Consider the following 27,567-nt stretch of genomic DNA (forward strand, 5'->3'; position numbering starts at 1 on the left):
CACATGGACTTCACTGATCAGCAGTTAGTGAGGGGAAGCACAGAACAGCAGTTATGAACATGGGCTTTGGACCAGTTTGAATCCTTTTCCACTGGCTTGGGGACCTTGGGCCAAGTTGCTTAACCTCTCTGAGAGCCAATTTGAGCATTTAAACTGAGGGTAACACCTTCCACACCTCAAAGGCATTTAGTGAGAATTAAACAAGAGACTGCACCAGGAGCTCACGCTGGCACCATGTTTGCAGTAGAGCAGCAATGGCTCCCATCAGTAAGCCTGTCTCGACCATTCAGATGAACACAGTGAGGTCCAGAGAAGATAAAAAACTAGCCCAGCCCTAACCGGTTTGGCTCAGTGGATAGAGCGTTGGCCTGTGGACTCAAGGGTCCCAGGTTCGATTCCAGTCAAGGGCATGTACCTTGGTTGCGGGCACATCCCTAGTAGGAGGTGTGCAGGAGGCAGCTGATCGATGTTTCTCTCTCATCGATGTTTCTGACTCTCTATCCCTCTCCCTTCCTCTCTGTAAAAACCAATAAAATATATTTTTAAAAAAAAAACTAGCCCAAAGGACACTCAGGGTATAAGCAGGCAGCCACTTATAATGTCTCAAGAGAATCTGAAAATTTCATAGGTGAGCTCCATACTGGGTGAGTGAAAGAGGGGTTTGCCTTGGACATCCCCACCCTTTGAGGGTGACAGAGACAGGGCCCCTCCCACACACTGGTCCTCCATGTCCTTGCCCCCTCAGGCTCTGCTGAGAAGGGAGGAGAGGAGGGAAAGGAGAAGGGAGAAGCAGCAGACCCTCCGGGCACCCCTCACAGTCTATGACTCTTTCTCTCATTTGACTTCCTTTAATTGTTTAAACACTATAAAAATTCATTGTCAGCTTTATTTAGAATACAGTAAAATTGGAAGCAACTTTAAATGTCCAAGTTAATGAGGATTTACCCATTCCATTAATTACAAAAGTAGCACATACCTATCGTGAATATTTTTGAGATACATTTTATATATAATGACATGGAAAGATGTCAAGACATCATTAAATGAAAAAGATGCAAGTTGTAAAATAATAATTCAATTTATGGTCCCATTCTGGTGTGTATGCTTATGTAGGCATAGGAAATATTGTTATTGGCTACTTCTAGAAAGAAGGATTTTGGTTGGGGAGCCAAGGGCAGAATACACTTCTGAATTATTAGGATTTTTCACATATTTCTTTTGTAATTAAAACTAAGATAAAATAAATATAACATTTAAAAATATTTATTTTGGTAAGTCTTATTTACTTCCCATAGTACCTGCTCTAACTCCATTTGTGCCTGTAAGTAAAATCTATCTATGAGCATACCTAATTTTACTCCACTTGAAGTGCTCATAATTGTAGCATTTTTTTAATTTAACACAAATTGTATCAGAAATATTTCCACATTATTATATCATCACAGCTAACATTCATGGGTGTTATACGATGTGCTAGTTACCATACTAGGAGCTTTATATGCCTTAAATCATTTAGTCTTGATGACAATCCTGGAAGGAGGTACTTGGACTATCCATATTACAGATGGAGAAACTGAGGCTTAAAAAGATGAATTGGCCCGGCCGGTGTGGCTCAGAGGTTGAGTGTCAACCTATGAACCAGGAGGTCGGAGTTCAATTCCCAGTTCCAGGCATATGCCTGGGTTGTGGGCTCGATCCCCAGTGTGGGGTGTGCAGGAGGCAGCCGATTGATGATTCTCTCTGATCATGGATGTTCTGTCTCTCTCTCCCTCTCTGAAATCAATAAAAATATATTATTTTTTTAAAAAGATGAACTGTTTTGCCAACATCTCACCACTAGTAAGGACAGAAACTAGACCTGAGCCCAGGTCTTTGTGCATCCTAAGTCCTTGCTGGGAACCTCTCCACCCTGCTCCCCTCACGGATACTGAGTGGTGAGTGAGAAGAATGTGGCAAGTAAGGATGAGGAGACTCAGGTCCTGGGTCTAACCATTTCCATTACCTTGGACAAGTCACTTCCCATCTGCTTCATTCACTCAGACAACTCTTTCACCAGATCACTGAGCTACATGCTGAGGATAACACAATGAGTAAAATATATCCCTGCCCTCAGAGAGATTAGAGCAGGGGTGGGCAAACTTTTTGACTCGAGGGCCACAATGGGTTCTTAAACTGGACCGGAGGGCCGGAACAAAAGCATGGATGGAGTGTTTGTGTGAACTAATATAAATTCAAAGTAAAGGAGCGGAGGGGAGAGCAAGAGAACCGGATAGAACAGCCGGATCCGGCCCGCGGGCCGTAGTTTGCCCAAGGCTGGATTAGAGCCTAGCCTGGATCTCTTCCTGCACGGGAAGGATCTAACATCTCTCCCACCTCTGTCACATGTGAAATGAAATGAATAAAGGATGATGCAAAGGAGTTTCAGGGCACAGCTCCATATGCTGCAAGGTAAGTATTTCTGTGGCTGTTCACGGCTGCATATTATTTGATCCACTAGATGTTCCAAAACGTTCTCAATCATCTTCCTATTGTCAGGCACTTAGTCCCAATTTGCTGCTATTATAGAGGGAGCTCTGATGGGGATTCATCCAAAGAAAATTATTCAAAGGGAGGAAAAAGGCAGATACACAAAGAAGATGCTGCAAAACCTTAGAATGACTTAAGGAAGACAAGTTCTTCATCTTAAACTCACGAGCCTCAAACCGAAGTCATGGTCCTGGTGGCCTCCCCTACCGCAAACCTCCCCTTCCCCCAAGCAGCTGAGCTGCACACCACCTGAGGGGACAGACATCTTGCTGTGGTTTCAACCTTCTTCCCACACCAGCCCTCCAAGACCACAGGGCTAGTTCTTTCCTGCAAGACCACAGTCCACACCTTCCTTGTGGTTCTTACAGTTGCCAAAGGGACCTTCCCAAGCACAGATCTGTCGTGCCCCAATACATGCTTATGCAGACCAAACACCTGCAAAGATTCCCAAAGCCTCCAGGCTCCCTGTCAAGTGGAAACACCTTAGCCTGACATTTAAGAGAGGCGGAGGGCGGAGAGAAGTGATGTTTACTGAGCCCCTGTGATGCGCCAGCACTGCACTAGGTCCTCTACAGAACCACCACCAAACATGGGCTCGATGAGACAGGTGTGTTTATCCACATTTTACAGATGAGGAAACTGAGGCGCAGGCCAGCTAAGTGATGTGGCCAAGGCCACGTGGCGAGCACACAGCGGCGCTTTGACTAGATCTGGTGGATTTCAGAGCTTTGCCAAAAGACCCAAACACAAGCTGACTTTCTGAGTCACCTCCCAGCACCCTGCACCATCTGCTCCATGCACACCAGGCATCTGCTCTTCTTCAAAGGCATCCCAATTTCCTTCCCCTCTGACTTGGGAGAATGGATGCCCTCCCCACAAACGATCAAAATTCCACTTGGTCTTTGGTGCCCAGAAGCCTTCTCTAATCACCAAAATAGAAATCCCTGCTTAGCATATGCCATAACTCACCCTTTCCCTTTCCTGTGTCCTGTCTGTGCCTCCCAATTAGACCATAAGGCCCTTCAGGAACATGGCTCTGACCCACACTGTCTGGATTTGGATCCTGGCTTCCCTGAGACCTAACTGTGTGACCTTGAGCCCCTGTCTTCCCCTTTCTAAGCCTCAGTTCCCTCAATCTGTAAAATGTGAAATGAAGAATTCTTATCTCATAGGGTTTTGTGAAGCTTGTATAAGTTATACAGGGTAAGCCCTTAAACCAGTACCTGGCATGTAATAAGTGCTCAACAAATGCTGATTGCTATTAGTCTTCACAAGCCTCACACTCACAAAGGAAGTGGTACCAGCCTGCTCACTCCCAAGCCATCCACCCAGGCTCAGGTCCCCTCCCTACATGGCCTCCCCTACACCATACTAGCAGATGCCCTGCATTTCCACCTTTCTGTTTCCCGGTCATTGGAGCCCTACCAAATGTGGCAGGGGGCGAGTGGCAGGGCCAGCAGGTCTTCCCTGATGGCCAATGGCAGCAGGAAATCCAGCACATCCCTACTTCTAGGAGATCCTTGCCAAGAAGCAAAGGTCAAGGCCCACCCCTCTCTCAGGCCTCCAGCCGGTACCTCTGTGCCCCTACCCCTCAGGACTCCTGGAGCACTCATGCCATAGAACCACCCCTGACTCAAAGACCCAACACACAGACCTCTGCACCTGGACCAACCCTGGCACATCAGTCGTCTGGCTCTGCTGGACACCCAACTGGTATTCCAGATACAGCCCCAAGTGTAATATCATGGTAGAGAGACGTGCTCTGGACTCACACAACCCCACCCTTTCCAGCTGTGTAACCTCAAGCAAGTGACACAACCTCTCTGAACCTCAGTTTTCCACCTGTAAAAAGTGGGTAATAATAGCATCTACCTGACAAGGTTGCTGTGAGATGATGCAAAACACTTATTACACTGTATGGTACACAGTAAATGCTCAATAAATGCCTTCACTCTGGTTTTATAGTCATTATTCCAGACGCAGATTATTATCCCCTTTTAATAATGGGGACACACAAGCCCAGAGAGGCCCACAGTGATGTCCATGCTGAAGCTAACACAGACCCACTTCCCACCTGAGGTCCCTCCACTGCCCCCAGAGGCTCAGGCCCAGAACACCCCTGGGCACCCAAGGTCCTCTCAACCCTGTACATTCCCAAGAGAGCCCGGTGCAGCCAGCTACCCATTGCCTCAGCCCTTGCCCATTATCTGTGACACAGCCTGGCCTCTCTTCCTCACATTTTGTGGGCAAGGGCTGGTCTGGGGGAGGTCAACGTAAGGCCCCACCTAAAGGCCCAGCCTGGGTATGGGACAGCCACAACAACAGGGAAGCAGGCATTTGGGCTGTAAGAACCCCAAACCAAGAGATAGAAGACCTGGTACATTAGTGCTGGCTTTCCCACTCAGTTGCTATATGACCTTGGACAATTCACTCTTCCTCTCTAGGCCTCATTCATCCTTGCAATACTTATCAAGTTAGGCCTACAGGACCAACACTGTTCTGTGGAAGCAAACCCCCATGAAGCTTACAGAGCTGGGCCCAGGGAACTGCCATGTGACCCAGGAAGGGTTTTAATAGGAAAAATGTCCCTTGCACTGATCTCCTCCAGGACTGCCTTTAGGTGCCCCTCAAGGGACCGTACTCTTCACACCACAAATATTGCCCATGGTGTCACTGGGCAGCATGACCTCAGGCTGGCCAGCAGAAGCCAGCTCCATCCCTGTACGGAGCTGGCAGAGCCTCCTGGGCCACGGTGGCTCAGAGAGGAGGCTGGCACCGGCTGCCTCTGCTGCAGGCTCCATCTGGAGGAATGGATGGACAGGCGGCACACAGCCTCTATCCTCCACACCCTTGCCCAGGACAGGCGGCACTGAGTCTTCCAGGAGCTCCTAAGGGCACAATCACAGTCCCCAGCTTTCAATCTGGCCCAACTGCAGCTGATTCTGGATGACTCCTAAGGGAGGTGGGGCAGGGGAGATGGAGTAGCAGGACCCCACATGGCCCCACAGAAGTCCTAAATCCAGCCCCCTTATATCCCCACTTTTGGGTGCAGAGGAGATGCTGTGCAGATCCAGAAGTGAAGGCAGGAACACATGGTAGTGTTTCTCTCCCACCAATGCATCCTCAGAGCTCCAGGGTGAAAGCAAGGACCATGGCCGGCAGCGGAGGGCGACTGCATCCTCAGAACTCCTTCCTAGTCCTTGTCTAGCCCCTCAAGGTCCACATGGATCACCCTGGGCCATAGCTCTGCCAGCAGTGCCCTCAGCTTCCAGTAAGTACCCCAGTGGATGTAGTCATCCACCCCCATCACCTTCACCCCCGGTCTATCCTCAAGACCCGAACCCCTGGACATCCCCAAGCGTGAAGGTGCCAGACACAACTGGGACCAGCAAGTCCTCTCCCTCTAATCAGTGGGGCAACAGCTGCCAAAACAATACCAAGCCAGAACCGCAGAGGTTCTGGGGCTAAGGCCCACCCCCAAGTTTTGGGGGACTTGGAAGAGGTGTGGGATGGGAAGTGAACATGGAGTGGGGAAATGTCTGTACCCAGGGGATAAGGGCAAGGGCAGGAGCTCCCTGGCATCCCTGCCTCCAGCCAAGCCCAGACAGTCATGCAGCATCGGAAGCGGCTGGAGAGAGCCCCAGAGCCCTCGACCTCCACAGAGGGGGCGGAAGTGGTCTTGAAAACAGAGTGGGGTGTAGGTGGGGGTGGCGGGTGGGGGCGCAGCAACCTTCTATCCCTACAGCAAGCACCAGCTCACCACCTCCCCGCCTCCCTCTCCAGGCCTTGGGGAGGCTGCAGAGCTGGGAGGCAGGGAGGAACAGCAAGGACCAACCCCACACTGGCCAGGGGGCCAACAGCCTGAAAACTCAGTTCCTCTCAGTCTCGCCCCCAGTCCTCCCCCAACAGTGGAGTCAGGGCCTACAAGTGCCGAGCCACCCCCAACCCCCTTCTACCTGATCTCCCCCGTGTGCCTACCTGAGCCTGGGAGTCCCCATCTCGGGCAGGCTGGGTGCCGAGCGCCCTCTCGGCTACCGCGGGTGGCAGGCCTTGGGGCGGGGCGGGGCGGCGCGGGAGCCGCGGCGGGCTCTGCGGAGCAGCCTGTTCCGTGACACCCCCGCCCGCTGATGGATGCCGACTGCAGCAGCGGTGGCGGCAGCTCGGCGTGCGCCGGGGGCTGGGCACTGTGCCCACAGCCCCGGGCCTGGCGCCCAACGCGCGGCCACCCCCGCCCCCGCCCGGCCTCCGAGCCCAGCCTAGGAGCGCTGCTGCGCGCCTGCCTGCTCCCTCGGGCCGCCCTGCCCCTGCCTCCGCCTCCTCTCGCCCGTCTCCCTCTCCCTTTCCCTCTCCCTCTCCCTCTCCCTCTCCCTTTCTATCGCTCAGGCTCCCAGGCCACCTCCTCCCGCGGCTGCCAGAGCAGCAGACCACTGCGGGACCTTGCATCAGAAGCCAACGCTTGGGTCTCCGCTGTCCCCACACCGGCCCAGGCCAGCCTCAGCCCTCCTAGCTGGGCCAAGCCCTCTTAGAGGCTCCGCAGGGAGAGAGGAAGGGGAGAGGTGGGGGAAGGTAGAGGGACGAGGGAGGACCTCTGACTCAGAAGGGGTGACTCAGTCTCAGTGGGCCTCTCAGCCCACCTAGCCAGATACCCTCTCCTCCCAGGCAGCATAGCAGGGCCATCTCCCTGGGACTAAGAGCTCCTCCCCTACGAGGGAGGAGGTATGTGCAAACGTCTCCTGGGATCCTGTGTGTCTGAGTGTATGTGTACATTTGTCCATATGTGCTCCAGTGACAATGACCATAAGTGGGGACTGAGCCCAAGTACAGACGTGTGTGAGCTCATGCTGGGTGTGCACACAGGCTCCAGACAGGTGGTAGGGGCCAAGGGGCCTGGGGCACCAAGGTCATGGCTCAAAACCAAGTGAAGCCATGTTCCTTCCCTCCAGCAGCACTAACTCCCAGCCACTGCATCCCCACTTCAGTCAACCAACAGGCCAGGACCTCAAATGGCAGAGGACCCTGGGAGACAGAGGGCCTGGGTTCCAGACCAGCTGGGCCACTGGCTCGAGCAATACCTTTGGGCAAGTTGCTCTCCTCAATTTGCAAACAATGAAAGAAAGGGTTGGACGTACCAATCCCTAGGGGACCCAGTTCACTGCAGGAAGGCCTGGAGAAGATGGTACGTAACCCACAGCATGATCGCCAAAGGTTTCTGCCCATGGGTCTGCATTTGTAGCCACATGACCCCTACTCCCTAACCATCCCCACCCCCTGGCATATACATTTATTCTTTTAATTCTTCAAATAATTCCTGAGTACCTATTAGTGCCAGCTATAGTTCTAGGCACCACAGAATCCACCACCTGGAAACCACAGATGTCCAACGCTGGGGAAATGTGAGCTGAGCCTTCTGTCCTCCATGCTGCAGTTCCCTCAGTGTCAACCTCACCAGAATCCATCTCTACTCCTATGCTCAGGGCAGGTAACTCCTCCCTTCCCTTCTCCCTCCCAAGGTGGTGCTCCATCATGGTGACATTCCACCCTAGGTCCTAGTGCCAACACTAAGGCCTCCACAAAACGAGGCTAAGCCCTCTTCCCAGCACCCCTCAGAGAACCCAAGATGGCAATTGTGTCCCTTCTCCCCACCCATGAACCAAGCCTTCTTTTCTCCAACTTAAACACAATGCACTCCTCCAGATGTTCCCAAGACACAGTTTCCGGTCCCCTCACTCTCCCTGCTGCCCACTAGGCTCAGGAGTGGGCAGAGCAGAAGGAAGCCAGATCCTTCCCAGTCCCAGAGAATAAGCCCTCCCTCCGGACAGGAGACAGGAAGATGTCCAAGTCAGCCCAGGGCCAATTCACAGAAACACCAGAGTCCTGCTGGGCAAACTTCCCTACAGATTTCCTCCTGTGCTTTGGACTTTTCACTCCCCAGACTCTCAAATTCAGTTCTTCCCAGGAACTCCCCCAGCCCTCAGGGGCGTGACCTTGGGCAAGCCACTTTGCCACTGCGGGTGCTCTATTCACCCTACATTTCAGTTCACTCCACATTTATTCATATGAATGAGTGAAAGGATCAGAAAACTAAGGAGTTACACCAGATGAATTTATTGTTTCATATGCACATTTGCTAAGAGATTCTTGACTGCCTGCCTTCAAGAATTTTTATTCCACATTGACTCAGCTTTCTCTGCTTGCTGGTATTCCCAACTCTGGGCTCCTGTGGGCAGGAGAGGGCTGCATGGCCAAAGCCCTTGGTTCCTCCTCCATCAACTCTCCTTCCTTGGACCCACCCCCTTCCCTTCCTTCCCCCAGCAGGAGCCCTCCCCCTCCTCCCCTGGGGCAGGGCCACTTTCCCACCCTCCTCAGCTGGATAGAGCCTCTCACTTTCCCAGACAAATCCAGGCTACATTCCAAAGACCAAGGCAGGACGTTCCCAGACATCATTCTGGATTAATACCCAAAGAGCCCATTTTACTTCAGGATAGAGGGACCACACAGAAAAATTAGGTTGCTTCTATTATCATTATTTCTATTTCTTTATTATTACTAGTATTATTATTATTATTATTATTATTATTATTGACTAACATTTCTCTAGCACTTTCTAGTATGTAATGTACGTTCATGGCAATCTTCACATCTTATGAGATCCATCACCCCTCATTTTATAAATAGGCAGGCTGAGGCCCAGAGTGGTGAGTGACTTGTCCAAGGTTACACCGCACTGGAGCACGGGCTTTCTGGACCAGCTACTTGCCACTTAACCCTACAATAACGTTTTCTAGAGAAATCTGGTTGGGGAGAGGGAGGGAGCTGGGGGCACTCTCCGAAGAACACAGGACCCTTGTGCATCAGTTAAAATCATTACCCCAGTTACTTGGCTGCTTTCATTCCATAGGCAGGGAAACTGAGGCACAGAAACAGGACCCAACCCAGGGCCCTATCTCATGAAAGCCACCATGGACAAATGCAAGAAGGAAGAGGAACCCTCACCTCTCCTAATGAAGAGGGTCTCTTCAGTTCTTTTAGTTCTGAATTCTGCTTCCAGCCCTGGCTCTATCATTTCTTTCTGTGTTACTTGGGCAGATTATTTGACCTCTCTGAGACTCAGTTTTCTCACCTATAAAATGGGAGAAATTCTTCCTGCCCTACTTCTGTCAGGGGGTTGCTGTGATGGGGAGGTCAGCAAATGATGGCAGAATCCCTTATCCCTCTCTGGTCTGCCTAGAATGTAGGAGAAATTCTTGATAGTACAAAAGTGTCAGGATAGAGGAAAGCCAGAAAAAGGATGGAAATGATTCAGTCCATTGGCTGGAAAGGCAAAGCACATAGTGTGAGCCACAGCCCCCCCAAGGCCACTGGTGGAGCAGAGACTAAACCAAACATTTTATGCAATGCCTCTTCCACCCCCCTTTTGTCTTTGGAATGAGAGACTTGCCAAGGTCACCCCTGAAGTCAGTGGTCTCTGCCATGGCCACCCCAAATAGTCAGTGAGTGGTCTTTGACTCCCAGTCACCAGGGGCCCCTTGATTCCTGGGTGGGCAGGGTGGGTGGCAAACACTCCTAGCCCAAAGATTTAATCTTTCATTCAGCAAGTAGTGATGTTCACACTGAACACGGGCACTGAGGAAGGAGAGAGAATTTGGGTAGCCTCCACCCTTGAATTCACAATCAGTCCAGTTGGGGAGCATGGCCTATAAACCAGAGGCTCCTGTAAGATGAAGCACCATCATTTTCTGAGTACTGACTCTGGCACCAGACACAGTCATTTGTTTAATCCTTACAACAATTCTCCAGCATCGGAATTACTGACTCCTTTCACAGGTGAAGTAACAGAGGGTTTAACGACATCCCAAAGTTCACCCAGCCAATAAATGGCAGGCCATGTTTACCTGATGCCAAACCCTGAGCTCTTCTCCCTGACTCTAGAACGGTGCTGCCCACGATGGCAGCCTCTAATAACAAGTGGTTTCTGAGCATTTGAAATGTGGTACCTGCAAATTGAGATGAGCTGTAAGTACAAATCACACTAGATTTTAAATATTTAATGAAAGAAATGTAATATATCTCATTAATAATGTTTTTGTATTTTGGATGTATTGGATTAAATACATCATTAGAATAATGTTATCTGTTTCTTTTTGCTTTTCTTCATGTGGCTACTAGAAATTTTTAAATTACATAAGTGGCTCGCATGTATAGGGCACGTTATATTTCTTTTGATCACACAGGCTTAGACGCAGTATGTCCTCACCCAGCCCATGGGGCTCAGAAAAGGCTTCCTAGAGGAGGGGATGCTTAAACTGAGCTGGGACAAAGGCACGATCTTGAGAAGAGGGTATTCCAGGGCAAGAGAGCTGCAGGGCATTGGTTTTGGCCCCAGAGGGCTGTAAGGCCTGGGTGGGCTGAGCTGCAGCCCCAGGCAGCGGAGAGCTGGGCCAGCCTCCGGAGGAAGCTACCAGAGCCAAACTTTCCAGAGCAGCATGACCCATGAGCCTGGGAAGTTCTGCCAGGCAAGGCTATTCTCACTAATCCTTGACACTCTCTGGAAGGCCCTGCGGGCAGCTGTTCTGAAGGGAGCAGGCAGGGTGGACAGGTGTAACACCCATCTGGTAGGGACCTCTCCCTCCAGCTGCCCCTACATCCTCTCCTTCAGTCTCCTCCAGGAAGCCTCCCAGGGAGCACTGCAATCCCCAGGGACGTGCCAACCCAGATCAAGGGAACCACGCACTCCTGCATTAGGTCATACTGTGCGTGGAATGATGACAAAGCTACACTTTTCCATATCTACTATGGTGGTGTTGGAGCTCCTGAGTGCAACATTTACCTCGGGGGAGGGCACTAGAGGCAGGGATGGGGGAGGTTCATTAATAGTACAGGAGCTGTGTGACCTTGGCCAAAGCATTAACCTCTCTGAGCCTCAGTTCCCACCTCTGTAGAATGGGGATAACATCAGCACCACATCTTAGGACTCCTAGGAGGATGACATAATACCCACAAAGGGGTTAGCATGCAGTGCCCTCAGTCTCTCCAAAGCTTCCAGAGGTTTCATCCCCTCCCCTCCTGCCTTCACCCATGCTCCAATCATCCTGACCCTGCTGGCCCCACAACTCATCTGCACTTCTGAATCTGGGACTCAACTGTTATGAAGCTCTTTGGCTTCTCCAACAAGACTGCAGTCTCTCCAAGATGGGAGAGACTTTCCCTCTCCCCCTCCCCCTCCTTTTTTTTCTTCCTCCTTTCCCTCCCCTTCCTCTTCTGTACCCACAGCCAGCCACCCACACCCCACACTCCCATCCCCACATCCTGCACATGTCTGGACATCCCAGAGGCTCCTACAGCTCATTCCAGTGGCTTGAACATTGGGCCACCATCTTTGGCCAAGAACACTGTGGGTCTCCACTGAGCAACTTGAGGATCTGGTTCTGCTCTGCTTTCTCAAAGCAAGAACCTTCAGCGGCTCCCCATTCTCTGGTAAAGCAAGCCCAACACCTCGGCCTGACTCTCCAGACCATTCACAGCCAGGTCTCACCTGACTCCTCAGCCACATCCTCAGGCTGTGTGGCGAACTCTGTTAAACTGGATGGTTCTGGGCCTCAAGGGTACAGCATGGCTCTGTCTCTCTGCGTTTGCACATGTTCTTCCTCTGCCTGGGAGACCCTCTTTCCCTTTCCCATGGCCATTCTTCCAGCCATCCTCCAGGAAGTCCTTCCTGATCCCCTCCTCTTTGCAACGACCCCTCCCTACCAGAAGGTACGGCTTAGCCTCTCACCTCCTTCCTGCCCTCTGCCCTCTAGCCCTACCCAGCGCAGTGCCCAGCTCAAAATATGTGCACAGTGTATGCCCCCGGGACACATCTGCACTCCCAGAGCCAGAGGCCAAGGAGCAAGCTAGAGTCAGGAGTTCGTTCACCAGGGTGCCAGGACACTCCCAGGGCTGAGTTCTGCTGAATCCGACTCCACCTGGCTACACTCCACTCTGACTGCCACTGGGAAATCAGTCCTCTCCTAGGAGGTCTGGGAGCCATACTCCTGGGGCCTGAATACAAAAGATCTGGCCACATTCCCACTGGATACAGACGTCCACCCATCCTCCCATCAGGTGACTGGAGTGTCAGCTGAGATTTGCATCATCACAGCATTACAGATTCCTTGCAGTCGGAAGAGACCTTAGAGAGTATCATACAAAGGCAGGGAGCAGAGAGAGGCAAAGAAGCAAAGCTCTGCATGTATGCCTAGGGTCCCATGTGCTGGAGAGGCTGCAGTGACACCATCAATCAACATCATCATCGCAGAGAATGTTTGAGACCCCATGACGTGCTGGAGCTGTGCCCAGCAATTTGCATACATTTTCCGTTTTTAATTTCTTACTCCTCTGTAAGGCAGAGATTATATATTCTACCTTGATTTTACAGGAGAGAAAACTGAAGCTCAGAACAGTTAAGTCACTAACAGAACAGTCTAAGTTCACACGGCTAGTGGGTAGGGGCTGGGGGCAGAATTCAATCCCAGATGTGCCTGACTGCAAAGCCTGTTTTCACCATTAATCCTACATATATTTGCTGTAACACAAACTTACTATGGACATGCTGGCTGTTTTAGTTCTTGCTGGGGAGGGGGGGTAGTTATACAAATATATGTAAACTTATGGCCTGTGTACCTTTCTGCAACTATATTATAACTTCAATAAGGTTTTATTTTTTTAAATGTTTTGTCCCAGAGATGAGTCTGTGCTAGAAGTTTTGGGGGTATGAAATATTCTTAGTACTAGTCTGAAACCAGAAAGCTGTTTTTTCTTTTCAATCATCTTTCCATGTCAAGAGAGACTGCTCTAAAAACTCATAAATCCCCAAGCCAGGGCAAAATTTCACCTGCTGTCTGTCCATTGCTCAGAGCACATACACATTCTTGTATTTGCATTCCCAGCCCAGGTGCCACTTAACCAAAGCACCATTTCCAGAAGCCTGCACTGCTCTGCAGTCTTTGCAGCCCTCTCCTCGTCCACCCATCTGTGTGGACCAGACGGCTGGACCAGCTGCTGCATCACTGGTTAATCCCCAACTTCACAAGGTGGCCAGGCAGCAAAGTCTGGATGTTCCCATCTCCTCGTACCAGGCCAGGCTGGGCAGAGAAGCTGCCTGTGTGTGTAAACACAGCCTTTTGCTTGGGCAGCTAGTGCTGGACTCCCCTCGCCAACTGGGCCCACTGTAGCCTTTATCTTCCTGCCCAAAATAACCATTGGCTTTAATGGGGGTGAATCAGGAGACTCTTGTGAGAGTCTGGGGCAGTTTGGGGGCAGGAAGGACATGTTATCCATCTCTGTTTCCCCAATGCACCAGGACAAAGGCTTGTGGGATTTAGTGAGCTCCTCTGTGCACCTGGAACGACCTGTGCTAGGGAACAGGGCAGCTGGGAGACAGGCACACTCTCCGAAAACTCACCGCTTAGGGAAAGAAATAAAACACAGACATCAGCCCAGCCGACGTGGCTCCATGGTTGAGTGTCAACCCATGAACCAGGAGATCACCTTCCGATGCCCTGGTTGCAGGCTTGATCCCCAGTGTGGCTGAGCAGGAGGCAGCTGATCAAGGCTTCTCTCTCATCATTGATGTTTCTCTCTCTCTCTCTCCCTCTCCCTTCCTTCCTGAAATTAATGAAAATATATATTTTTCTAAAAAGCACTGCCACCAGCCAACTGCAATAGAAGGCAAAAGGTACTAAAGATTGTAAGAAAAGGATAAAGTGGTTTAGGAGTTCAGAAGAGAAAGAGATTATAGGGGATTGGGTGTCAAAGAAGGTTCCACACAGAGGTAGCATTTGGGTTGAGCATCAAAGGCAGGACTGAAGTACAGTTTAGGAGGAGCTAATAGAAAACAAGGGCTGGGAAGTGCAGGGGCGACTCAGGAAACACCTCAGCCTACAGCTGAGGCCAAGGCTGGAAAGGCACATGGGAGCTCGAATGGCATACCAAGTGGTTTCCTGCACTGACAAGCAACGAGCTACATGTGACTAAAGTTAAATTAATTAAAGTTGAGAAACGGTAATATTCATAGCCACGTGTGGTTAGTGGCCGTGCAGATAAAGAAACTTCGGTCGCTGCAGCCAGTTCTGCTGGACAGCACTAGTACATACAGCAGAGAGTCCAGAAGACTGAGCAGAAGCGTGACATATCAGAGCTGGGTTTTAGGAAGATTAATTTGTCCCCAGTGAAGCGTAGGTGACAGGAGGGTGGCCGAGGCCTGGACCCAGGGGGAATATTTCAATAACACAAGAGAGATCAATGACCACTTCTCTTCCCTCTGCTCATCTCTTCCTATGAGTAAGCAGGAAAGCAGAAAGCAATGGCTCTCAAAGCGTGGTCCCTGAAATACAGCAGCATCACCCGGGAACTCCTTAATGTACAAATCCTCAGGCCCCACCCCAGACCTTCTGAATCAGAAACTGGGGAGTTCAGAGTAGCACCCTATGCTTTTGTCAGCCCTCTCATGACTCTGGGGCACACTCAAGTGTGAGATCCACCAGCACAGAGGTGAGGAGCCCATGCTGGTTCCAGAGTGACTGGAATCAGCAGATCTGGCTTCATGTCCTGACTCAGCCGTCACTAGCTGTGCTTAATCTCATTGGGCCTCAGTTTCCTTATAACAACCTTATGTGGTTATAAGATTAAAGGAAATAACACATTCACATTTCTTAGAAAAGTGCCTGGCATATAGGAAGTGCTCAATGAATGTTGGTTATCATGTTTAATCCTCACGCGCCACTTCATCTAAACTCCCGAGTTGAATTCCTCCCACCAGCATCAACTTCTTACCATTAGCTATGACTTCCTGCCTATCCATTAAATACTTTTCCAAAGACTCCCCCCGCCTCCCAGTGCACCATTTACCAGTACTTTTCTCCAGACCCAATGTCAGAAGGGGCAGGGGCACTTCCTGCCAAGTGTGAGAATCAAGGTACAAGAGGTGGATTTAACCTGTGGAGCTAACGTGCCCTTTAAGGAAGCAAGTCAGGAGATGCCCCATGAGGCTTCCCCTACAAGACCTCCTGGGAATAAGAATGTCTGGAAGTGAGTTCTCATTGGCCCACTGCCATTGAAAGCCTCAAGTCTGTTCAGTCAGATCCAGGCCAGCCAAGAGGAGGGCCTGGGAAACAGTAGCTGGGTCCTGCCTACTACAGGTAGCAGGATCCTGATTCAGGGGACCTGTCAGGGGAGGATGGTGTCAAGAAACCTGGATTTTTATCTTGACTATGAGATCTCAGGTAGCCATGTTTCTCTCTGGATTCAATTTCCTCACCTATAATGTGAGGGGTTGAACTAGTGTAGTTCTTAACCTTTTATGGGCCATTGCTTTTTTGTGTGCCTGTTTTTTGTGTTTTTTTAAATACAATGAAAACTGCAGAGTTTCTCCCCAGAAAAATGCACGTGGGCGCGCGCACGCGCGCGCACGCACGCACACACACACACACACACACACACGCTTATTATAATTTGAGGCATCATGAGATGTCATAAAGTCCATGCATTGATCCCCCCTGGTCCACGGACACTTGGTTGAGAATCCTTGGCTAGCCCTGGCCGGCTTGGTTCAGTGGACAGAGCAGTGGCCTGTGGACTGAAAGGTCCCAGGTTCGATTCTAGTCAAGGGCACATGCCCTGGTTGCGGGCTTGATCCCCAGTGTGGGGCGTGTAGGCGACAGCGGATCAATGATTTTGTCTCATCATTGATGTTTCTATCTATCTCTCTCTCTCCTTCTCCCTTCCTCTCTAAAATCAATAAAAACATATTCGGGAAAAAAAAAAAAAAGAATCCTTGGCTAAATGGTTTCTAATCATTCATGATAAGAAGTCAGCTAGCCCTGGCTGGTGCGGCTCAGTTGGTTGGAACAACGTCCTGTGCACCAAAAGGTTGCCTATGTTCCTTTCATCTCTCTCTCTCTCTCTCTCTCTCTCTCTCTCTCTCTCTCATTAAAAAAAAAAAAAAAAAGTCAGCTGTATTTTTATTGAATTTCAGGAAACCCTAAAGGTGAGATTTGAAATGGTCTTTTGTTGGATTCAATTGTTGATCAGCTAAATGCTATGCATTCCTCCCTGAGCCTGCCCCACCCTTGTCATATTGCTTCCACAGTTTCCTTCCTCTTTCTGTTCTCCCCCTGTTTAGCAGGGAGTGATCACATAGTCCTGAAAGACACCCCTGCCCCTATCAGCTGCCACTTCCCCAACAGACAGATCATCTCCAGCTGACAGAGGGGAGAAGAGGAGCCTGGCCTCTCTCATTCTCCCACCCCAAATCCATGGCCACCCCTCACCCTCCACACACACACACACACACACACACACACACACACAGCCTCTCCCACTTAGCCATAGCCAAGAAATTGTGCCTCCAGACACTTGGTGGCGCGGTCACTCGGAACAGAAGAGTTATTTTTAGAGGATGAGTGACAGGATGGGTGAGAGCAGTTCCACCCTGTCAGAGCAACTGCTGCCACCAGCTCTGATGAATCACTATCCACTATGTGGATGTGGCTATTCCAGCTTCAAGAATGAACGTCTTGGATTGGTGACCATGCTGGTCACACCAGACTGAGCCTAGGATCACACCAGGACAAGTCTATGCTGCCTGAGCCAGTGCAGCCTACCAAGACCAATAGTCCAGCCCAGCTCAGCCTCTCCTGACCAATACAGGTCAGATCAGCGCAGCCCAGACAATCACATCCTGCACCAGGTAAGCCCCTCCACCAAGCTGCCCAGGGTGTCTCTGCAAAAGTCCCTTTATAGTGACTACTGTTGCCTCTCCCACCTTCCCAGTCCATCAGAGCGAACCTCCCCCCACCCCACCTCCAGTCTGGTAATCAAGGCAATGAGCACCCTTGGGCAGACTCGGACAGGTCAATGCAGCCATCTACTGGTTTCATCTTTCTGGAGGCTACTTTGGAAAATTGCATGATAAGTCTTAAAAGTGCGCAGACCTTTTAACCCAAAAATTCCTCTTCTACGAATTTATCCTGCAGGAGCAATGGACATACACAAAGATACAGCTGTAAGAATATTTGTATGTTGTATACAAGAGTCTTATCTTGTATAGCAGAGCAAAGTGGAATTAATATGTTCAAAAGTCATAGCTACATTATATAAATAGTGATACATATATGACATGATATACTAAGCAGCTAAAATATAATGTCATAGATCTGTATGTTTCTATGTACTAATGTTCATAACAATACAGAATGAAAAAAGCAGGTACAAAATAGTATGTAACATATGATCCAATTTCTATAAAATATGTATATACTAGAAGCCTGATGCACGAAGATTCGTGCAAGAATAGGCCTTCCTTCCCCTGGCTGCCAGCACCAGCTTCCCTCCGGCCACGGCCGCCACCCACCGGGAGCATGCTCCGAGCCGCCCCGCAGCTGCTCGGAGCATGCCCCCACCCCCGGTGGGTGTCTCTGGGGCTGGGGGTGGCACACAGTCCCCTCCTGCCCATCTGCGCACACAGCTCCTTCTGAGCGGTTGTGATGCAGCCTCCTCCTGAGCCGGTCATGACGCCTGGCTAATTTGCATATTACCTGTTTATATATATAGATATGAGCATACATAGAAAAAAATAAACTGGAAGGAAATATACCTTTCAAAATGTTTCTAGTGATTGTTTTATGATAGAATTATTTCTTTTGTGCTTCTTTGGGTTTTGTTTCGCTGCTTATTTTCTGGGGGGAGGGGGTGTGAACATCTATATATATAAAAACCTAATATGCAAATAGACCGAATGGTGGAACAACCAAACAACCAAACAGTCGAACAACCAGTCGCTATGACGTGCGCTGACCACCAGGGGGTGCGTGGAACGTGGCGGGCGTCAGCAGTAGGCAGCAGAGCACGGATCATGGTGGACATCGGCCACGGCGGGATGGTGGAGCAGGTAAGCGGGGGCACTAGACCAAGGCGGGGCGCCGGTCACTGTCACTGGGGCAAGCCTCTGGTGATTACTGAAAATTCTTTGCTCCCGTGTGCCGTGGTCCTGCCTGGCGCTCGCACCTGCTGCCAGCACCGGCCCCGACCACCCCTGAGGGCTTCTCCACCTCCCCCTGCTCCTGAGGGACGATCGGGGCAGCAGCGCTAATGATGTCTGACTGACGGGGGAGCAGGCTAAGCTGTCAGTTGGACATCCCCAAAGGGCTCCCGGACTGCGAAAGGGCACAGCCCCAAGTGCATGAATTTCGTGCACTGGGCCTCTAGTTATTATCTATATATATAAAAACCTAAGCGACCGTTATGACCGAACGACTGGTCACTATGATGCGTACTGACCACCAGGGGGCAGACACTCAATGCAGGAACTGCCCCCTGGTGGTCAGTGCAACCTCCCCCAGTCAGCCGACCTTGTGTGGTTCCTCCCCCAAGCCGGCAGGCCCCGATCAGGCTGGAATGGGGAACTGGGGGTGGGTGATGGCGGACGCGGCCCCTTTCCCAGGGGCCCAAGGACCAGCTCCCTCCTTGGGGCTGGCGGCCAACCTCCCCTGGCCAGCAGGCCCCAATTGGCCCTGTTCCCCCCCCCAGCTGGCAGGCCGTGATAGGCCTGCCGCATGCCTGCCACGGTGGCAGCGCAGCAGCGAGGGAAGTAGGAGTGGGGGAGACAGGGAACCACGTGGTGGTGGGGCACCGATGATGGCGGCATTGGCATCCATTCCCTCCGCGCCCAGCCCGGCCTGGCGACCATCACCTCCTCTCCCGACCCTGTAGGGGCCTTCAGGCTCCGATTGGCCCAGCCCTGGTCAGCCCTGATTGCCGGCCAGGCCTAGGGACCCCACCCATGCATGAATTTTGTGCACCAGGCCTCTAGTTATAATGATAAGAGTAGTATCTTCAGATTCATGCTTTGCCTTCCTTTCTCTAGAGCACTTTATATTTACACTAGAGGCCCAATGCACGAAATTCGTGCAAGAGTAGGCCCTCGCAGCCCTGGCTGCCTCGGCCCTCGCAGCCCCAGCTTCGTCCAGAAGGTCGTCAGGACGGTTATTCTGCTGTCCAGCCATTCGGTCTATTTACATATTACGCTTTTATTATTATAGATTTCACTTAACCCTCACAATGGCTTGTGAGGAGATTATTTACCCATTGTACAGATGAGGAAACTGAGGCCCAGCAAGTATAGCAGCATGAAACTTGCCCAAAGGTCACACAGCGAGTCAGGATCAAATGCAGGTCTGACTTTGACATATCAGGAGTTAAATGGAAGAACTGAACAGGTTATCCTGATCCCTGGTTCTCAGGATCCATATCTTATAGAACCCCTCCTCCCAGCTGAGCTCACAGTTGCTAACAGTATCTTCTGCCCAGAAACCCACAGAAGCCTAGCTGGGGCACATGCTCTGCATCTGCACACCAGCCCATCATCATCTGACAACAGGTCCTTACTGCCTCTGGGAGTCTCCTAGCAACAAGACATCCTGCAGAGCCACTCTCTCCACCTCTGGACTCTTCCAGCTAAGGCTGGTCTCATGGAGGGAGGGGTCAGCCAGCAGGCTCTTCTCATGCAGGTTATAGCACCCACATGGGGTGGGGGAGAGGAGGAGAGGAAATGGAATCAGCCTGCACAGCACCACTCTGGGCCTGTTCCCAGGTCCACATCTGGGGCACTGGCTTTGGCTGCACTGTCCTTTTCTTGAGCTTCTGACTATCTGTTGATCTACTGATTGGGACTAAAAAAGAAGCAGAATCCTAGGGCTTGAATGCTAGTGAATTCCAATTTACTTATGCATTTTTGAAATACATGAAATCTTCCCACCAGAATATTAATATTAAAACAGCAGTAATAAAAGTACCAGCAACAAAACAGCTACTTTATGCAATACTCACAACCACCCCTCAGAAGCAGGAACTAGTAGTCCCAGTTTACAGATGAGAAAACTGAGATGTAACTTGGCTGAAGACACCTAGCTAATGAATGGCAGCACAAAGGTTTAAACAAGCGTGTCTGACATCAAAGTATATGCTCTGACCACTGGACCACACTGCATCTCTTAGAAATCACATCTGTGGATCCAGAAGCCATATGACAACAGAATGAGATTCTGTCAGCTGCTGGAAGAGAGGCAGCTATAAATCCAGAGAATTATGATTAGAAAGCAAATCACAGGCCTCCCTCTGTAGGTTTGCAATTCACAAAAACTTCCTAGCAGTCAGAGGACCTTTATACAAGTTGCTCAAAATTTCCAGAGAGAGTAAACATGGTTTCTGGAGAGAGTGAACACAACACGAGGCAGGAAGAGAATGACAATGTGAACATGAATTAGAGAGTGAGGCAACGCAATAGAGGCAGAAAATATGATAGACGGGTGAAGAAAGAGAGGCCACTAGGAGGCAGTACAACATGGTTAAGGACTTTGGCAGCAGGTCAGGGCTCTAATCCCTGCTCCACCGCTTCCTAGCTGAGAGACTTAGAGCAAATAACTTCAACTCTCTGAGCCTTTATCTTCTCAGCTGCAAACTAGGGATAATTCGACCTACAATATAGAGTGGATGAAGGGACTGAATGAGTGAATATATGTCAAGTGCTTAACCCAATTTCTGGAACATAGTAAGCACACAATAAATAGTGGCTTAAAAAGTGCTAATCATATGACCCAACAGTCCCACTTCGGGGTGTACACCGAAAAGACTTGAAAGCAGGGTCTTGAAGAGATTTTTGTGCACCCATGTTCAAAGCGTTATTCACAATAGCCAAGAGGTGGAAGCAATCCAAGTGTCCAATGATAAATGTATAAATAAAATATGGTATAAACATACAATGGAATATTACTCAGCCTTAAAAAGAAAGGAAATTCTGACACAGGGTACAGCATGGATGGACCTTGAGGACATTACACTAAATGAAATAAGCCAGTCACAAAAGGACAAATACTGTATGATTCCACTTATGAGGTACCTAGAGTAGTCAAATTCATAGAGACAGAAAGCAGAATGGTGGTTACCAGGGACCGGGAAAGAGGGGAATGGAGAGTTATTATTAATGGGTATAGAGTTTCAATTTTGCAAGACAAAAAAGTTCTGAAGATAGATGTGGTGCTGGTTACACAACAATGTGAATATTCTGAACACTCCAAACTGTACACTTAAAAATCATTAGGATGATAAGTTTTATGTTGTGTATGTGTGTGTTTTACCACAATAAAAATATTTTTAATTTTAAAAAGTATCAGACAGAAAATAAAAAAAGAGAGTTAAAGACTAGAGAAATGGGAAAAAGTGAGACCATAGTAAGATGGAAATGGACTGATCCAAAGGAGAGACACACACTTCACTTGCACACCCTTTCCAAGCCATCAGACACAATTCTGCCTCCATGGAGGGGCTGTTTTGATAATCACTGAAGCACAGGCCTGTGGGAGAATCTGGCCTCATTCCTCTTCCCCTTCCTGGAATCCTCAGGGAAACAGGGAAGGATCAAAGCCAAAAAGGTAGTGAAAGAAGGAATAGCAGGTAGAAATGGCAACTTCCAGGCAGTCCACAAAGCTGCATGTGCAAAGGTCCTGAGCTACGAAATATGTGTGAGGAACACTCCTCGGTGGCGGGAGCCTCATGTATGCAGAAGGAAGTCAGAAGTGAAGCGGGGGGCAAATGGTGAAAGGCCTTTATTGACCTGCTACCACACACTGTCCCACATCACCATCCCAGCAATCTTTAAAATAATCCTAACGAGCAAGTATCAACACATCCATGTTGTAGATTAAAAAATGAAAACTCAGCCAAAACCGGTTTGGCTCAGTGGGTAGAGCGTCAGCCTGCAGACTGAAAGGTCGCAGGTTCGATTCCGGTCAAGGGCATGTACCTTGGTTGCGGGCACATCCCCAGTAGGAGGTGTGCAGGAGGCAGCTGATCGATGTTTCTCTCTCATCGATGTTTCAAACTCTCTATCCCTCTCCCTTCCTCTCTGTAAAATATCAATAAAATATATTAAAAAAAATGAAAACTCAGATAAAATAACTTGCCAGAGGAAACACAGATGGTAAGCAGAGAGTAGGGATTCAAAAACCAGCTGACTCCTAACCTCATGCTTATTCCTTCAGCCCATGAGGTTTCAGAATCTAAGGCCGCTCTGTGAGCTCTGGAACCAAAATCCCAAATCCCAGTCTACACCTCGCTAGCTGTGTGATCTGGAGGAAATTATCTAATCTTCCGAGTGTCGGATTCCTCGGCGATAAAGTGGGAATGATCATAGCACCTACCTCATGTGGGTTTAAGAGAATTAAATGTAATATTGCCAGGGAAGTGCATTGCATGTGGTAATGCCAGGGAACAAAATAGCTCTTATTACTCATTATGCTTAGGTCTGTAGGCCCCCCCGAGAAGCCCCCTACAGACAGACTTACAGCCACGGCTTGTCCCTGGCCGAGTCCAGTGCAGTCTTTGGAGCAAGGCAGATTCCAACCCCAGCCCCTGAGAGAGCTCATGTTGTGCAGTAATCTTGCAGGAGCAGTAGGAACATCCTGGAAATGACCTTCCCGCTCCCTATTCTAGACGCCACGGCCTGGGAAACTGATGCTGCAGATGCTCAGTGGGACGCAATCTCCGTTCTCACGAGGGTGAACATAACAGAAACAACCATGGCTGCCAACTCAGCTACCCACTGCCTCCACCATGGGCTGGACTCCCACTGCACAGCACCTTCTGGGACCAGGTGACCTACAATCAGAGCATCAGTACCAGGAAGGCCTTGGGAGACAGTCTAATCCCACCCCCCTCATACTGATGGGAACACTGAGGCCTGGAGACCTGCTTAAGGTCACACTGAGCCAGTGGCAAAGCTAGAACGCAACCCTGGGCCCCTCAACTCGCTGGTCTACTGGAGTTTCCAATTTACTTTGCCACTATTTGTTGCATAAAGTTTAAGTTTACATTCTCAAATTTCCAGGTGTTTAGTCATCCCCACAAGCCTAACTCTGGGAAAGGCAAGAACTTTGGGCAGCAGCTAAGGGCACAGGTTTCAGACCTGGCTCTGCCACTTGCTGGTGGGCAGATTATTTTACCAGTCACTGCTGTTTCCTCTTCTGTACAGCCTGCCTCACAGAATCATGTGCATATAGAATGAGAAAAATATAAAGGACTTGGTACAATGCTTACTATGGAGTAAGCCCTCAATAAATGATGTCTACTGTTAGTACTATTATTTTTAATGCTTTGATTGGAGTATATTGCCAGCAGGTAGCAAAAAGTGACCTCAGTCTCAAAGTTTTAGTTCTCTCACTTCCTATCATCAGATCATGGAAGTGTTAAAGCTGCCAAAGGTCCCATTTTACAGATGACAGCGCTGAGACCCAGAGGGAAATGACTTGCTCCAGGAGCAAGTTAATGAGAGAGTTGAACTGGAACCCAGATCTCTTGACTTTTGCTGACAGCTCCATAAGTATGAGCTCTTATTCTCCAGGCAGCTATGTTTGCACATAAATGTGGGCGGGAGGGAGGATGATCTTTCAGACCACAATACCAAATGTCGCTGGACTCAGCCAGAAGGAATTGGAGCAACCTTGCCTTAATGGCGGGACAAGACCAGAGTGAGGTGGGCTCTGTGCTGGCTGAGCAGGCCAACTGGGCCAGCAGCCAAAGTGGCGCCATAGGCACAGCTCGGGGGCCCTCTCACCAGCTACATAATAAAGTAATTATGGAATTAGGGATAAAATTAGTCACTTGTGTAATTATTTTGCCAGGAACAAGAACAGAAGAGGCCTTTTAAAGAGTTGTTCCTTGGCCCCTCTCAAGAGTATTGCTGCAGAGACGCAGATGAGTGAACACACACACAAACACACATACACGCTGCGGTGATGGCGGTGGATGGGCAGGGCTGCTTGGTTTCCTGTAGCAGTGCCTCACCTACCAGTCCTAGCGCTGAAGGCCAGGGGCTACATTCTCTGATGTCTGCCTCATGGAACACCTTTGTCACACTGTCACAGGGCATACGGCCTACCTCCAGGCCCTTCATCCTGGAGAATCTGGTGGCACAGACTCATGTCCCTCCCCAACCACAGAATACTAGACCTGATTCCCTGGCCCTTTCTCTATCATGAGTTTGGTGGTAAAATTCCAGCAATACCTGGGGGTCCACTAATTCAGAGAGACCCCTGCTATTGGCAACCCTGATAGTCAGAATAATGCCCCCCCCCCCCCGCCAATGTCCATGTCCTAATCCCTAGAATCTATGAACATGTTACCCCCTCGTGGCATAAAGGGCTTGGCACATGTGATTAGGTTAAGAATTTTGAGATGGGGAGATTATTGTGGATTATCTAGTAGGTTTAATATAATCAGTCACAAGGACCTTATAAGTGAAAGAGGGAAGCAGGGGACTGAGAGGCAGAAGATGGTGTGATGATGGAAGCAGAAGTTTGAGAGATGTGATTGCTGGAAGGGGACCATGAGCCAAGGAATGTGGGCAGCCTCCAGCCGTGGGCAAACTACGGCCCGCGGGCCGGATCCGGCCCGTTCGGCTGTTCTATCCGGCCCACGGAGCAGAAAGAGCAGAGGGTTCTCTTGCTCTGCCCTCCGCTCTTTTACTTTGAATTTATATTAGTTCACACAAACACTCCATCCATGCTTTTGTTCTGGCCCTCCGGTCCAGTTTAAGAACCCATTGTGGCCCTCGAGTCAAAAAGTTTGCCCACCCCTGTCTAGCCCCATAAAGCCCACTTTCAGAATTCTGGCCTCCAGAACAATAAGGTAATAAACTTGGGTTATATGGGGTAATTTGTTACATCAGCAATAGGCAACTAATGTGGCCACGTAAGGAGGGATCCTTGGAGCCCACCTTTCCCTCCAGGATTGAAGCCCTTGATGACACTCCCTCCTCAAGGCCAGAATGTATCCTGAATGCACCTCTAGGGAACAGGCTTGCACTGGGGGCCCAAACTTTAACCCAGAGAGATACCTTTGGGGAAAACAGTACCCCAGAAAAAGGGGATAGTTCTGGGAGGAAAGGGAGAGGCCCCACCTTACAGCTCCACTCCAGTGACTCAGTTCTTCCACCACATTCTCCAACTCAGGGGCACCAACACCCACAAACTATTACATCCCCAGCGGTAGGCTGCCATCAGGAAAAGAGACCACCCAGGCGGGAAGTCTAGGTTCCGGCCTCACCACTGTCATCATAGCTCAGCACCTATCAAGTGTCGTGCTGTATGCTTCCAAGCCCTACATGGATGATAAAGCCCCATGATGACCCTGTGGAGCGGTCACTCTCATCCTGTCCACTTCACAGCCAAGGAAATAGACTCAAGAGGGTGGAGAGGGGCCCCTGATTTGAACCTAGGCAGCCTCACTTCATAGCCCTGCCCTGCCCCCCCATCTCAGAGTGAATGAGGGGCTGGACAGAGGATGGTCCCCAGCAGTGCCTGCACACAAGGAACAGGCTCTTCAGCCCTGAGAGGAATCGCAAACAGTTCCTGCCCCAACAACCTGGATGCCTGGCCTTAAAGTGGCACAATAGTCTGGCAAGAACCTAAACAGCATCCATAGCCTTTGACCCAGAAGTCCCTCCTGGGACCCCACCCTAAGAGACATCATCTGAAATACAGAAAAAGCACATTATACAACGTTCACGGCAGTGTTATTCCTAACAGCAAAAACTGGAAACAACCCAAATGTCCACCAACAGGAAACGGGGAGAGAGGACCATGTATTTGATGGAATCCTCTGTAATGACAGAGAAGGTAGCTCCACACACACAGTTAGGCCACGTGAGAAAAGAGCAAAGGAATGAAGGTGGAAGGAAGCATGTCAACCTCCCAAAAATTCTAGGGAGTCACATTTTTCCTCCTCCTGTTTCCCAAAATCTGTGTACTGTGTTATTACTTTCATAATTTAAAAAACCCTACAGTATTAGTAAAAAAAACAACAAGAACAGAAACTGCAATGGAGCCCTGAAGAACCCACATAGTGAGTAGTCAAGCTAAGAAGGGGGAACAGGCAAATGAGAACTGGCCAGAGAGATAGTGGGAGAGCGGGGAAGAAAGGTGTGGTATTGCAGAGACCAAGGAAAAATAAAGAGGTGGGATCGCTGGGGTCAGTGTGCCAGGGAGGCACTGGTGACCTGACACTTGGCCCTATTCCCCCAAATGCATTCGCAAGGCAACGCAGGTGCCAAGAAGGCTGTAATGATTGACCCCCATATATTTCCCACTGAGGAGTCTCAGAGTGTCCCCAGGAACAGCATTTCCAATGCAAACCAGGTCCCCAGAAGAAGCAATGCTGCACCACCCCATGGCCCTCCACTCCTATCCCAGCCCAAGCAACCCATAGGTGGCCTCCCAGCAGGATTTTCTCCTGTCTTCAAGACAACGCTCTCCTGGTCTGTAATCACTCACCAATTCTACCACCTGTGTTTCCACAGGGACCCACATGCACATGCACACACACACTCGCTTCTTGGATCCTTCCTCAGCCTCTGAGACATGTCCCTTAGATCCTTTGCCTCCTCGATGTAAGCAGACACACAAGCAAACCCAGACATGCATCCTGTTCATACTTATTCCTCCCACCCATATACACCCACCAGCCTGCTTTCTTCTCCTGAGAACCCCCTTCTTCCCACTCTCTACCCTCCTCATCACAGACACCAGACAAACCTGAGCACAGCAGAAAAAGTCCACTTCCGACTTCACTGTCCCATCCCTGCCTCTGACCACACCCATGCAGGCAGTGGCCAAGTCTGGACTGCTGCTTCTATAGCCCAGAGGTGGAGGGGGTCATAGGGCTGAAAGCTAAACCAGGCTCTGAAGGCCAATGACCTAAGAAGATAACTCTGACCCTCAGTTTAGTGAGTCAACAAGAAGTAGGGCCGAGTCATTACCAGATAGCCCGCACTACCCCCCTTCCATTCCTCCCCAAGAAAGCTCACATCAATTACTTCAGTTCACAGCCCAAATGTAGGGCCACCCTCCCGGTCAGCCTGCGATAATGCGTGTGGCTGGGCCAAGACCAAGTCAGTACCAATTAGGCCGCCCCCCCTTCCTGCCAGTGAGCTGAGCTTCATTACTTTGCTCCATT

General features: G+C 50.0%; 1 protein-coding gene across 20 annotated transcripts in view; it reads right to left on the reverse strand.

The window, feature by feature from the left end:
- The window catches only part of EPB41L1 (erythrocyte membrane protein band 4.1 like 1), a 140,114-nt gene that overhangs the window by 64,932 nt on the left and 47,615 nt on the right, over positions 1-27,567 (reverse strand). For 6 of the 20 annotated variants that reach the window (XM_080685617.1, XM_080685619.1, XM_080685620.1 and 3 more), the window contains exon 1: positions 6,505-6,846. The exons of 3 other annotated variants lie outside the window; for them this stretch is intronic. The gene's annotated coding sequence lies outside the window, so the exon portion shown is untranslated. Of the gene's footprint in view, positions 1-6,504; positions 6,847-27,567 lie in introns of those variants that run through there. 11 more of the 20 variants (XM_080685606.1, XM_080685607.1, XM_080685610.1 and 8 more) reach the window with 4 other exon arrangements.

Source organism: Plecotus auritus (genome assembly GCF_963455305.1).
Source record: "Plecotus auritus genome assembly, chromosome: 8".
Lineage (NCBI taxonomy): Eukaryota > Metazoa > Chordata > Mammalia > Chiroptera > Vespertilionidae > Plecotus > Plecotus auritus.